This window comes from Colius striatus, chromosome 1 (assembly GCF_028858725.1).
Source record: "Colius striatus isolate bColStr4 chromosome 1, bColStr4.1.hap1, whole genome shotgun sequence".
In the NCBI taxonomy this organism is placed as follows: Eukaryota; Metazoa; Chordata; class Aves; order Coliiformes; family Coliidae; genus Colius; species Colius striatus.
In genome coordinates, this window is record NC_084759.1 from 117415178 (window position 1) to 117430075 (window position 14898).

Consider the following 14898-nt stretch of genomic DNA (forward strand, 5'->3'; position numbering starts at 1 on the left):
TTGCCCTGGCTGATAAAATGCTTAAATGGAGGGATACCTTGGAGTGTGTTTGGCTCTCTGGAGGTCCTCTGACTGCTGGGAAACTGGTACTCTGACTTTGGCTCTCAAGAGTACAAATACAAACAAAGGAGATTTTAGGCCAAATATCTCAATTTTCAACCACAAAGTCAGTCAAGCACACGAAGAGCATCACCCTGCTTATCAAAGAGCTGTATTTCTAGTAGCCCATGTGTTCATGAAAGATGGACACCAAGCAGCAAAAGGAGTGTTTTTTTCAGCAGATGAGGGCAGGGGCTATGCAGAGACGTGCTGGGGCCTCACTCCAGCAGGGCACTCAAGTATTTGCTCACCCTCCAGCTAGAGCACAGGTCTCCAGAATTCACCATCCAGGATTTTATCACACAGAATCCTAACTATTTCAATTGCAGCTGAGGTCACCGAGTCACAGAAACTCTACCCAGTCATCTTAGTGGGGTTTGGGTTTGGGTCAAGCAAAGTACTGGCAGCAACTGCATGACAGTGATTAGCCTATCAAATAGATAAGCATATTTTATGTTTATATAGGACATTAGCATTGCCTGTGGCTCCCTTTGTTAGGATGCTCACATTACAAGTGCAGTTGTGCTTAGGAATTGTGTGGCAGTTACAAGCACATTGTATCAATCCAAGCCTTATGCAAAGTAATGCCTTTGAGTTGCACTTTGCATGAAAAGGTTTGTATGTACCTTTCCATGGGGGCAACACATGTGGAAAAAGATGAGGTTAAGTAAAAGTTTTTCAGCTTTGTCCTTCAAATAGATTAATTTATACCTAGCAATCTGAAAGAAAAGTTATTCAGTGTCTCTGCAGAAGGGTGGGAACAAGGCTTAAGGCACTTTTCTTGAAATCCAAGCACATAGTTTGATTTACAACATAATTATTACAGGATTGCCAACAAAAATACCAAATATTAGGATTTTTAGTCTATGTTCAAACTGCTGCATCAGTTTTCACAGGCTTTGACTAACTAAAAAAGCTACTAAAAGTGAATGAATTGCCAGGTTTTCATACTTCTGAACAGTAAACATTAAATTCAAACCCTGAATATGGCATTAAAAGACTATGTTAAGCCACTATGTTTTAAACTCTTGACCAATATTCCTTACTATTTCTGAAAACAAAGCATAGTGTGCTCATACATTTCTTATAAGCTTTCTTTTCCCCCTAGGGACCAGCTTAAAATCAACAAAATAACAACGGGCCTAACACAATCAGGAAATCTAGGTCTCTTAAAGTGAAATCAAACAACCTCTCCTCCTTCTGCCCTTTCTTGAAATCTAAATGTAAGTATAATCCAGCTTTCAGATTCTAAATGAGTTATACATAATACCAAAAACAAAGTGCAAAGGCTTAAAACTGAATTTTTCTTAAAGCTATCTCCCACACAGGATTTGATAAGTTATTCAAGTGTTTGCTACACATTAAATCTTTTAAATTTTGAGTAGAAAAATATATATGTAAAATAAACTTTGGTGATCTTGCTCAGCAGCATTTATTTTTTTAATAATTAAAGAAATCCACTCTTTCAGTCATTCTCTATTGATTAGTAGGACAGAACATATAATTTTGGCATTTCATGTTTGTTTAAAGAATCTTATTATAAATCTATTTTTACAGTCAGGAAAGATTAAGGGCAGGTTTCATTAAAAAAGAAATGTCAAAAAACATTATATCCTCGGAACAGAGTGAACCATGCTTTAGATATCCAAAATGTATATGTACATGTGTCTGCTTCCATATGTATGCACATGTAAAAATCAAACAGCAGTAATGTTCATCGGGAAATCCACGTTTAATGTAGTGTTTGGTTTAGCTCAATAATGGAAAGAATATGTTAAACATCATTCTGAGCCTTAATGGAAAGATTTTTGACAACTAGACATTAGCTCATAGTATCCACAGTCATCTTATGCCTATGATTGTTGTTTGTTATCAAGTGTGACTTTTGGAAGAAAAAATGCATTATTGCTTAACAAGCTGCATCACAGTAGTGTCCTGCACTTTGTTTTGGTTTCTAGATAGCTAATGAAAAGAATCCACATGTTAAGAATGAATCACGTCAATTCTTCAGACTTTCTGAACATCTTTGAAAGGAGGATGAGCGCCACACACGATCGTGTCTGAAATGACACCGTTAGGATCACATAAATACGATTATACAAACATATGGCTCTGGAGTGTCAGCTCTGGCAAAGACCTCACTCCGTGAACCCACTGAGCTCCTCCAGGCACCAGCTGGGGTCAACTGGTGCAATGCCAGAGTAGCTGACTCTCTGGCAGAGCCCACCCTCAGAGCTGTCCCTGGAAACCATTTCACCTGTGCTGGCTGCTGTGACCTGCCGTACCTCGGCTGCTAGAGGAGTCTAACAAGAAAAACAACAAATGAAAAGAAACAAATTGGGGAAAAAAACAAACAAACAAACAAATTGTATAGTCCAAGGCTCTAGCCCACAAAATATCAATAGAGAATAAAACACTTCCCAGAGCATCCATAAGAAAGTTATAGAGCCCAATCCACCTAGCAATAAAACATCGATCTGAAAAGTGTTAGTGAGTTTTGATATGAGCACGTCTCATATAAGGAACAGATGAGGGATCTGGGGCTGTTTAGCCTGGAAAAGAAAAGGCTCAGGGGAGACCTTATCACTCTCTACAACTACCTGAAAGGAAGCTGTAGCAAGGTGGGGGTCAGTCTGTTCTCCCTAGTAACAAGCAATAGAACAAGAGGAAATAGCCTCAAGTTGCACCAGGGGAGGTTCAGGCTGGATACGAGGAGGAGTTTCTTTATTGCAAGGGTTGTCAGGCATTGGAACAGGCTGCCCAGGGAGGTGGTGGAGTCATAGAATCATAGAACGATAGGGGTTAGAAGGGACCTTTAGAGATCATCTAGTCCAACCCCCCTGCAGAAGCAGGTTCACCTAGATCAGGTGGCATAGGAACATGTCCAGGCGGGTCTTGAAGACCTCCAAGAAGAGACTCCACAACCCCTCTGGGCAGCCTGTGCCAGGGCTCCCTCACCTGAACAGTGAAATAATTTTTTCTTATATTTAAGTGGAACTTTCTGTGTTCCAGCTTCATCCCATTACCCCTTGTCCTGTTGCTAGGAGTCACCATCCCTGGAGGTATTTAAGAGACACATGGATGTTGCACTTAGGGAAATGGTCTAGTGGTTGATAGGGCTGGGACAAAGGCAGGAATCGATGATCTTAAAGGTCTCTTACAGCCGAAACGATTCTATGATTCTGTGATTCTGTGATTCAGACTCAGCTGCCAAGTGGAGTTTGCCAACTCAGCTGATGAGAAGGTGGCATAAGAACATTGCTTTTGTCGTTAGTGATTTCTTCAAACCTTTTGACAAAGACCTCCTGGTGCTACATACTAATATAGAAGACTTTAAAAGAACTATCACGTGTTCAGTATTTGAAAAGACTTTACCTACAGCAGGTGAAATAGTAATATGAGCTATTAAATATACTGACTAGATGGGGGGGAAAAAAAAGCAACAGTCAAGCAAAGCATTACAAATTAGCACCTGCTACTTTTCACACATGACAGAATTGCTTTGAGAAAAACACATTGCCCTTAACAACTCACAGATATCAAGGAACAGAGTTAAAGGGAGGAAAAAATGCTTTTGAAAAGGGTTGAAAGTTCTGGAAAGTCTTTTTATTTCCTTTTTTTTTTTTTAATCTATTCCAGTGAATAGAGAAGCATTTCAGCGAAACATTCAGATCTGGATAGAAAAATCCCTCAAATTAAAAGGAAACAAAGCCCTTTATCTGTAGCAAGAATACAGAAAATGTTCAGACTCAAGCACCAACTGGCAGATAGATTTAAAGGCATTTGGGTCCAATAGAAGTCCTGAGCTGCTACCAAAATCAACAGTCTAATTGTCTCAGATGAAACTGGGGCTTAGCTTTTGGGTTTCCTGTAACTGAATCTTGCCACAAACAGCTCTGCTATTTTTTTTTTCCTCTGATAAAATAAAATAAAGCAAAATTAAGGTAAATAAGAGACAATGAAGATGAGTATGTAGTTCCCAACATAAGGCAGGGAGCAGATGTTAGAGAAAACCCTTGAAGATATCAAAATAGTACTTGTCCATTCTAAAGGGTTGATATGACAGTTTCTTAAAAAGAAACAATCTTACATCTGAAAGTAATTGCTAGACTGAAGGATTTCAATTTATTTTATTTAAACAATAAGGTATTTTAAAAATGTGCTCAGAATGTCTAGCTTGGTTCAAATTGCTTTGGTTTTCTACATAGTGTCATGGTAATCACTACCCACCCAAATTTGGTATTTTAATAATATTTTTAAATTGAAAAAGACAATTGAAATCAAAAAAGCAAAACTATTCAGAAAGGTTACCAGAATGCATAGTTTCACTCCAGACACTTTCTAATCTTCTCAGGAAGCAGCATCAAAAAAATGTGCTGTGCACTGAGTCAGGTGATAAAGTTATACAATTTGATGTGGGTTCACTGAGGTTGGTATCTGAAAATCAAAAGAAAACCTAAGCAAATGAAAGTAATGTTTCAGTCTATACAGTCTGATACTCTTTCCGTCTCTTTTTCTGTTAGACTGTCTTTTATGTCTCTCAGCCTATACATTTCTTGAACGTAGCTATGGTCTCTATCCTCAGTTTCCTCCTCATTTTCTTGCGCTTGATGTTCCTCGATTTAGTCCTTGCTTATCTGGTAATAAGGGTGAGGGAGCAGTGGCACAGGCTGCCCAGAGGGGTTGTGGAGGCTCCTTCCTTGGATGTCTTCAAGACCCACCTGGACATGTTCCTATGTGACCTGATCTAGGTGACCCTGCTTCTGCACGGGGGTTGGACTAGATGATCTCTAAAGGTCCCTTCCAACCCCTACCATTCTATATGATTCTATGATAATAAGGATTAGTTTACTAGTCTGCCTTTTCCATGTCCACTTTTGGCAGCTGGAAGTACTGGATCACTTGTAGTGAAACTTAAACCTCAAATTACTCATGTGTTTGTGGAAATGTTAGTTTACATTTCCAGGACCACTGATTTTAGACAGGAGTCAGTTGCTGGACTCTTTAGTCACCCATGAAAACCTAGCTTCAGATTCCTCTCAGCAGCTCTGGATGGGAGGAAATTAAAGGGGAATTACAAAAGAAAAATCCTTTCCAAACATAGCAGTGTTATTCAATAGCTTAGAAATTTACTTCTCTTTTCCTGTTGGTGAATGTGGTTTCTTTAACTAATCCAAGCATTATTGTGAATAAACCCAGTGGTTGCTTTTGTCTGTGTTTTGAAGAGGGGCTTGTTTAGGGCTTTAGTAGTGATAATTGACACATAAAGCACTAGTACAGAAGAACACAGAAAAAGAACAAGATGAACTTGCCTCCAGAAATCGTTAGAACTGTGGATTTTCCACAGATACCTCCTGCTTGCCGTGAGTAACGGTGATAAGTTTATGATCCCAGGCTGTGCAACACAGAGCACTGAAGGACCTGCTGCTCTTTAAATTCTCTGCTTCTCTAGTCTCCTGCTCCCCAGACAACCTCACATGCGCACACGTGTACACACTTACTTCTGGTCATTGGCAACAAGTTCATTAGTAGTACTTTAACTGGCGATACACAGTGACTGTCTCTTTGCAAAGTGAGGAGAAGCAGCTAATTCAAGGTTGCTCAAGCTAAAAAGAGACTTCAGGCCAGTAGGCAGCAGATTTTTTATAGTGATAACAGAAAGTTCATGGAAGACTAGAGAAATGTGCCTGCCAAATTTGGGAAACAGTGGTGCCAGACAGTAAGTCTTTTTATGGATTTTACAGTAAACATTAATCCTCCTGTTCATGTGCTTAAGCATATGGTTTATTAACAGATAGCTCATTAACAGCAATGTATAGAGCATATAGCTGGTAGTCATCACTTTGCAAATGTTTTTCCACACATTTTTCCATAGTTTCCACATCCAGGGAAGAGTAGCAGTAAGTGCACAGTCTTCTTCCAAAAGCGTCATTGACATAGTTTATCAGTGTAATCACTCCTTGTGAACTCACTGAGTTTCTTTAGGGAACACCCCTGTGTTTTCTATGCAGAAGTCTCTCTGTAAATGTGGCCTTTTAAGACAGTTTTCTGGACACTAAAGAGTTGAGACACAGAACTCTATTAATTCCTTCGTCTGGTAAAGTCCAGGGAATGCTACCACAGAACAAAATTAAATTTGAAATACAGTCAAAAGAATTACCCAGTTAATAATGATAGTTCAGCTAAAATATTTGTTATATAACCCAGCCTTCTATTTAGTTTCAAAAGAGTTCCATGTAGTTGTTGAGTTTATTTAAATAACAGGTTAAGGATATCCTTTTTCAACTGCAAAAGTTATGCATATATAGTGTGAAAAACTACAGTTCATAGTAGTCAGCATAGGAATGGTTTCACAAAACCACAGGACAGTTGAGGTTGGAAGGCATCTCTGAGGTTTATCTTGTCTGATCCCCCTGTTCAAGCAGGGACACCTAAACCAGTTAACCAGTTGTCCAAACGGCTTCTGATTTGTCCCTAAAGATGGAGACTCAGTGGTCGTCACTCACCCTCACTTTGCTACTCACTCTCACAATTTCTGCTTCATATATATGAAAGTTCCTCCTGTACTTGTTTACTGCTGGTACAGTAATTTACTGAATGTATTTGTGGAGCATTTACTGTGTGGTCACCTGTGTGTTTCTGGTGTAAATGGGAGATGGTGTAAGTGGGGTCAGCTATGCAGCAGCATGATGTTGGCACTGGCACAACACGTGAGTGAGAGCTATGCCAACTGTCATCAAAGCTAAGGCTTTCTGTAGAATACCAGCTTTAAGTGCAAACAGCATATTTGATGCTACTTTGCTTGCCTTACAGCTATTTTTAAGCAATCTACAACATGGAGACTTAGTATTCTGAACCTGCAAAAGATCTGGAATGTGCTCAGGTCCCCCCTTCTGTGCAGTGTTTGTGAAGCTCTCACTCAAGACATGACAAACTGGAAAGGCAAAGAGAAGGCAACAGCACAGAGACTGTGCTGACAGTGTAAATAGAAAATTGAGTTTAGCAGACAAAGTTCACAATTTGCAGTGAAAGGTCATAAGGATTTCAAACATTTTTGCTATTTTGTCTCTGCTGTCTGCACAGTATCAGGCAAATGAAAAATCCCTGATAGACAGTTTCCAATTCTGTATACTTGGCATCCCTGCTCAGCCTGAAGGAACACGGGAAGCTCTGTGTTTGATATTCTACAATTATTTGAGGACACGCCATCCTAACAAAGCTTTAACACTTACTCAGCCCCAACTAGCTTGGTATCTTTTCATGTGACATTTGATAAGCTAAAAGGCTTACCCAGCTTCAGTTAAGGCAAGTGGCCTGCAGTTTTCTGGCTAAAAACACGGTATCAAATACAGTATGATGAGGAAGAATCCTGAACTGTTAATACTCAACAGGTTATGTTCCTTTTTTCCCAACCAATGTACAGTCACGTTTAAGATCAAATGCTTTTATGAGAAATCTCCTACAGTCTACAGTTGAACCAAAGGAGACTTGGAGGAGTCTGTTTTTTTTATTATAATTTTTGCCTGCAGGGAGTTCATTCCCTCCTCTGAATATTATTATAACATTTCTTTTAGGAAAGGTCTAACTCTGTCCTGTGATACACTGGCAATGACATTTTTATTTCCTGGACTCAAGTAAATTTAAACCAAGTGGAGATTGTTTTCCTAGAGGTATGTAACCTCAGAAATCCAAAGATTTTTTTTTTACCTATTATCTAAGAAGTGAGTGCAACCACTGCTTTTTATGAAATCACCACTTCCAATATTCAGGCCTGTCCTGCTGAAGCAGCAAACAAACAAAAATACTTCAGTATTAATCTTCTCGTTCTTTGTGTCTCTCCTGGGCTTGGAATATTCAGAGATGTTTTAGAAGTAGGAATGGGATTAAAGAGTAAAAATAGGATGGTGGGTGACCCAAGTATTGGCTAAATTTTTTTTCAAAGTGTATTCTTTTAATCTTCCAAATGAGCTTTGTGTTTTTGCAATCCCTGGTGTAACTCAGCAGAGTCATACTTTAGGAGTTTGTTGTGCACATATTGAGTGCCAAACACTTGAGCCCATCTTGTGTTTGTTGGTGCTGGGAGGCACATGGTGGAGTTTTTCCTGTAACTCCTGCTGGCATACCTGACAATGCCATGAGGGATCTATTTCCAGTCTTAGCTACCTGGATACTTTGCACACCTTGTCCTTCATGATCAGGCAGAATACCTGTTCAAGCTGCTGTGCAACCTATTTCTTCATATCCTTCTTGAGTGTTGGGTCCCTTCATTAAACTTTCTTAACTGTACCTGAAATTGGATATCCATTCTACATGTCTTAAAAGTACAGTGGTTGTGAAGAGCTGAAGACAGAAAGTCTCTCCAGACAATCCTCCTTTTAATTCCTTCCTCTTTTAATTTCTTCTGTCCCCTCACTTTTTACCTAGATGTGGATTATTTTGTTCTGAGGTTTAGTAGTGCTGAATAGAGCCGATTATATGCGTGAAAGTACATGTTATCACCTCCTACCATGGTCAGATGTGGAACCCAAACATGATTTCACAAGTGATTAAACCTAGCCTGGAATGAATACAATCCCTAAATGGGAGGTGTAACTGCACGGTAATTGCAGACACACTCATAATGCATTCCCTTTCTTCCCTAAATATAGAAAGATTAAGATCAAAGGGCTGGTGCTCACCATTTTTAACCCACCATCAGAAAAATCTACAGGTTTTGATGTGCTCAGAGCAATGCACATTCCAACACGACACATTGCTAGGATAGCTAGAAAACAAAGGCAAACAAGAGGTAGCATTTGAAAAACTAAACACAGTCAAAAAGATGGGAAGCCAGAAAGGACTAAAAGGAATTTCTTAATGCTCAGTTTATGTCATATTTGCCTGGCCAATACCAGGAATATGCTATTTGTAATGAGGTGTCTGTAGATGACTGCAGTAACTGGCCAAAGACAGGACCGTCCTCATTCGAAGACACAGGTGAACACCATGTCTCAAAGATTTTCACCTGTATCAGAAAGAAATATCTTTATAACTTATCACGACGCAGTAGTTCTGACTCGAGAGCAGCATCACGCAGCAGTGCCCCAGCCAAGACGGGCAGCAGCAGCAGCAGCCCTGTAAGGCCAGTGTTGTGACCACGGTTGCGTTATTTTGCCTCTTTGACGCGAGCGGGAGAGCAGCGTGGGGCCCGTGGCCGCGCTCGGGCGGCTGCCGCCCGCCACCTACGGGCCAGCTGCGGCAGCGAGGCGCGGCCGCTCGCCAGCGCTGCCCCTCAAACCCCAACGCGCTGCCCATGCCCATCAAAAACTTGCTCCAACGGACGTTTGAAATGGCTGTAGCACCTGTCAGTATTGAGAGAGACAGAGAGAGAGAGGAAATATTTGCTCTTCGGGTGCACTGCTACAAGATCAATGTGCTTGATTTCATAAATAGACTTACAATCCAATTTTTATCCTGGTTACAAAGTAGGATACAAGAACACCTAATTCTTTTTTTGATTATTATTGCCAAAAATTAGTTACACTGACTGTATCTGGAAGCAGAAAAAAAATTGCATACGAGGTGGGTTTTAAATGTCAAAGCCATTTTTTGTACTGAAGACTGCAGTAGGGAATCTAATACAAGTCCAAACAAAACTTACAAAGCTACAATTGCTCATAAGAGCTGACTATCCCTGAACTGCCCGATGCAGTGTTTGCATTAAGTCTAGATGAGTATCACCTTGTGGCTTTGGTACTAAGGAGAAAAATGTCTTCGATTATAGCTGTAGAAACAGAATCTTTGCGTTAAGAATACTAGTATTTCCTTTATATAACCGTGCAGGTTCCAGCCTTTCCACTGCTTTCAAGGGCTCCTTTTGATCACCTATTTCAGCTCCCTTTTCACTCACTAGCACTACCTAGTCATTAAGTCATGACAGAGGAGCTCCAAAAGACAGAGAGATGGCCTCCCCATGCATTTTACCCAAATCATGCCCTGTTTTGCTTTCTTTCTTTCTTCAGCAAACTGGGCTACTTATAGCATGACAAGGACTTAAGTGATTAAGATTGAAGTTTTAATCAACAACTAGTTGCTGGCTGGGGTTAAACTATGACAGTCCTTTTCTGTCCAGAGCAAACAATTACTCCAGATCCCGTTATGCAATTTTTAGTGGAGAAATTCACACCTGACTAGTGTGATTTCTGGTTAGAACTTCTTTACTGTCTTCACCTCCTTCTCCCCAAGACTTTTACATAATGGAAAGTTGGCAGTAAGGAAGACTTCTCTGCTGTTCCTCAGGAGAAGGAGTAGCTACAAATAGGAAGCAGTTGCTGTTTCTACTCGGCCACGTTATCCCGATTTTATACAGAGACAATGCCATCAATACAAAGGAAGATTCCTCTAAATTACACTACTCAGAGATGAGTATCAGGGCCTAAAACTTTATTCCTCTGTCTCACAGTGTGTAGGGCTGTTGTAGTTCCCTTTCAGTGAGACCCATTTCTTATATTTTTTAGTTTCATTTTGGTTTAGGTGAAGCACATGTCTGTCTAGGACAGAAACATTTCTGGAGAAGACTGGAAAAAGTTGCTCTGGTGGTTTTGAACCTGGAGTGAAATAGACAGCCCTTAAAGAAGCAAACTGATTTTAGGTGGCTCCAAAATATACAAAATAGTGATCTAATCAAGGATAAATGAAATGTCAAGACAAAGAAATTTGTCCTTTTAATTGTGAAGTACTATTCCATCTCTTAATGGCTCCAGAGACTGCAAGGGCAAACATTCTTGAAAGTGGTTGTAATTAAAGGTGTAGGGAGGATGCTTCTGTGGGGGTTAAGATAGAGTTAATGAATTGCATTTACTGAAACCAAGCAATGAATTCAGAAGTAACAACATGTAAAACTTAAGTAATACAGTGAGGTTTTAAGAAAAACTGGAGATACCACCTACGGTTTCCTATTAACTGCAACCAACAACAGTTCTAATTTGCATGGATGAAGTAGAATAAGCGATGTGAAAAATTGCTTTAGACACTACAATATATACAAAAGCAAGGCTGGAAAAAAAAGAGCAGGCAGAATATGGCACCTAGCATGACCAAAAAAAAAAAAAAAAGCAGTTCCAGTCCTGGGGTCCCCAGAGACAAATCCATCTGATTTTGCTTAAGCCAACAATGCAGAGGGATGTCGTCCTCTAATTTCTTTTTTGGCCTCGACTTTATTGTTTATCTTGATTGCTCATCTTCTTGACAAATGTATTTTCAGGAAACTATTCTTTCAGGTCTCAAAGTCCCAAAGAGAACAGGAATAAATGTGTCTGCTCATCAAGACAGACTTGTGGTCGCTGTGGCTTTATTTAAAGTTTAGAGAGACCTCTAAACAGTCAACTGCAGGGACCAGAGACCGAGAAGTAATGTAGTGCGTTAGAGAGCTTACTGCCACCAAAAGTTTCTTCTCTCCATAAATTAGTGTGTTACAAGTTCATGAGTACAGGAAAGATAAGAGAAGGCTGATGACTTAATATAGGCCTCATTTAAAATGCTCAATGTACTTCTTAGAGCATCACTTGGAGCTAAGTGAGGATTTTCAGGCAAATTTTGCACATGAGGAATTGAAGGAGATTGGCAAAGTGTGGCAATACCTATACAGCAGTCCCAGAAGCATCTACAATGTCTTGCAGAGGGATCAAAGACTTAACCCATGCTACCACTAGCCTGTCAGACTGCACTATCTTGAAGTTCACCACAGACTGGCTTGCCAAGTTTTTTCTATTCCTGCCCTGTAGACCTAATCTGGAGTCTTGAACTCCGAATGTATCCTGAATGAGATATGATATGAGTTCAGTCTGAGTTGAGGAGCCTTAGACACCTCAAGAAACTCCACTGTCTGTTGGTTTGCTTCTCTTCAATTGCTCCTTTCCTTCTCCAATATAAACTATCATGCTCAAGGTGGAAGAAAATCGTGAGCAGGACAAAAAGTAGGAGCTGGAGAGTGATAGCAACCAACACATACACGTGTGGGGAGGGAGTGGGAGCTGGTGGATCAGGCCTGCCTTTTCCATAGAAATGAAAAAAAAAGGTGTTGTAAATAACTAACTTACCCAAGATCATAGAGGCAGTTTTTAACAACCTTACACATCTGCTTAAAAATCTCTAGTTCATTTAAAACTTGAGCCTGCTACTTTAAGTGATGGTGTCCAGGCATACCGGATCAAGACTCAGAAACAGAATCTGGCCACCCTCTACAGTGATGTGAGTAAACAGGAAGGATTCAGGTCCAACTTAGGAGTTTTTCTCAGTGTTCAGAGACAATTCATTCTTTAATTCAGCAATATACCTTCTCTGGAGGTTTTCAAAACCCACCTGGACACATTCCCGAGTGACCTGATCTAGGCAGACCTGCTTGAGCAGGGGGGCTGGATTGGATGATCTCTAGAGGTCTCTTCCAACCCCTACCATTCTGTGTGATTGTGTGATTCTGTGAATACCAGGCAGTTTATAATTTGCTTTTGGTGTTTTTCAGAGACAGTAGCATGTCTAAGTCTATCCTTAGGAATTCATGGGGAAAAAGTATAAACCAGATATTTCCTTAGTTCTCTACGGGTAGCATGTCCTCATAGGAGGCAAGAACAGTATTTTCCAATTATCATTTTCTAACCCTTCCCTTCCAGTACTGTAGGAAAGAAAGAATATCTTATGAGAACAGTAAATATTCAGCATGTGCCTGTTTCATCGTTCTGATTCTGACTGTCAGCCCCACATCCAGAGAGTCAGCTCCACATTCAGAGATAGCAACTGTGGGAGTCTGTGTTATATCTGCAGTAAAAAATATTGGCTTTTCTGGATCTGGACACTGCCATCTCAGTTCAATTTTAATGTGCGTGCTTTGGCAGCACACAGCTGAGCAAGGCCATAGATGTGCATTTTTAACTGCGGTAACCTTCAAATTGTGTTTTTCTTAAGAAGCATCTATATTATATTAACAGAGGGGGAAAAAAGATGACATCACCGCATTTCTTTACAAGGCAAAGTCAATTTAGGATTATTACTTTTAGTCAGTGAGGCATCATCACCAAGAGTGATCAGTTCTGAACAATGAGCAAGTTTTAAGTCTCTTTGTAATAAGTTTAACACGTCTGGAAGCCCTGAGTCCTCTCGTACTTTTTTTCTTTTTGCACTAATTTTCTTTGGTTGAACAAAGATCAAACATAATCGTCTGTGTAGCCAGCACACAATGCACATGATCACTTTGGTTACATTATAAAAAAGGCTAACATCTAACTTGTCCATGTCATGTAATTTGGCAAAACTAATGACATAATTGAAATGGCTTCAAATATCAAGAACATATGCCTCTGCTTACATTTGTACTTTTTCTTTTTTTCCGTTTACAAAATAATGCTTTTGTTTGAGAATAAAATTCAATGAGCTTCATATGTACTGGTGGAGTTCTGCACCTCAATTATTTCTTCATCACAACGGCAAGAGAAACTCCAGTAACCAAATAATCTAGAAGATTTATAGACCTGATTGCAGCACTGACACTTGGCCTACAGAGCACCCTAGCAGGCCAAAGAGAAGTAGTCTTTTCCACAGGTATGAAGTGGGTTGGCTGATAGCATCAGCTAAGCCACGGTGAAGGATATGAGCAGAACATTTAGAGCCCTGATTCTAGCTAAACTAAGAAATCTTTGAAGTATGATATGTTGCTTTCATGAGTGTTTAAAGCAAACTTCTGTGGGAAATGGGATCCACATGCATGTTTTCTTAGGAGTTCCTTCTGAAACAATAGTCAAGTCTGAACATAAGTATGTATTTTGAATTTAATAGATAGGTTTACTTTACAGGTTCTTCCCTCATTTTCCTACTGCCTGTAGGACTGCACATCAACAGAGACATCCAAAGTCTGCTTTCATTTAATTAAATGGGTTCTTTGACGCCAGTTTAAAATATATATATATATCAGATATATAAAATAATGTCTGTTCTCATGACATCTCCAGCCCAATCTCCAGGAAGCATTTGGGATAGTTTTGAATAGATTAAAAGAATGATATGCAAAACATTTCCTTAAAAAAACAAAAAACCTTAAAGGAAAGCAACACACCCATTTATCTTCCAACTCTTCCATCTCTGGACATTTTCCTTTTAGCTCAGAAGGGCTAGGCAAGTAAAGCTGTTCATTTGCGACACCCTGTTAAACGTCATCATTAGCAAGAAAAGGTGCAGCAAAAGGGACTCAATAACAATCACTGTCATCCACTTCAAATCCAGTACATTTAACCACTGTGAACATTTCTCCAGCACAAGAATATCAATATCAATAAATCTGGCACACAGAAAAGTTAGAACTTGGTGATATTGGTTACAATTGCGTCCTGCTTAGGAATTTCCTCCACGGCACTCAAAATGTTACTGTAACTGAGGACAGAGTCTGGACCAGTAACGGATACCTGTTTACTTAAGTACACAATAGTAGGCCAGAGTCTGAATGTTTTTAAGCTAATACAAACCAGAGCAATTCTAATTTTACTGCCTGAAAATGGGAACTTCATATATCTAAATTGACATTCGTTCCTTGCCAAAATATTTCACACTGGCACTTACTGTTGGAAAGATCAGCTTTTGCTACTGCCAAGAAATGAACAAAGCTCAGCCAAATTCTTCAGTTCTTAATTGACAAAAATTCTGATTGTAGCTTTGCTTGATTAAGGAGAACAGGCCATAGTCTACTGCATGGATGTTGTCTGGGTATATATAAATATTTAACAACTAGCAAAGTTTATATAGGTTATAGTTCCCATTAAACTTATTTGGGTTGTC

General features: G+C 39.7%; 1 protein-coding gene across 2 annotated transcripts in view; it reads left to right on the forward strand.

The window, feature by feature from the left end:
• Positions 1–14898, forward strand: part of COL8A1 (collagen type VIII alpha 1 chain) — an 89994-nt gene that overhangs the window by 53119 nt on the left and 21977 nt on the right. Inside the window, exon 3 of one of the 2 annotated variants that reach the window (XM_062004355.1) lies at positions 1208–1322. The exons of the other annotated variant lie outside the window; for it this stretch is intronic. The gene's annotated coding sequence lies outside the window, so the exon portion shown is untranslated. The remainder of the gene's footprint in view (positions 1–1207; positions 1323–14898) is intronic. 2 annotated transcript variants of the gene reach the window in all.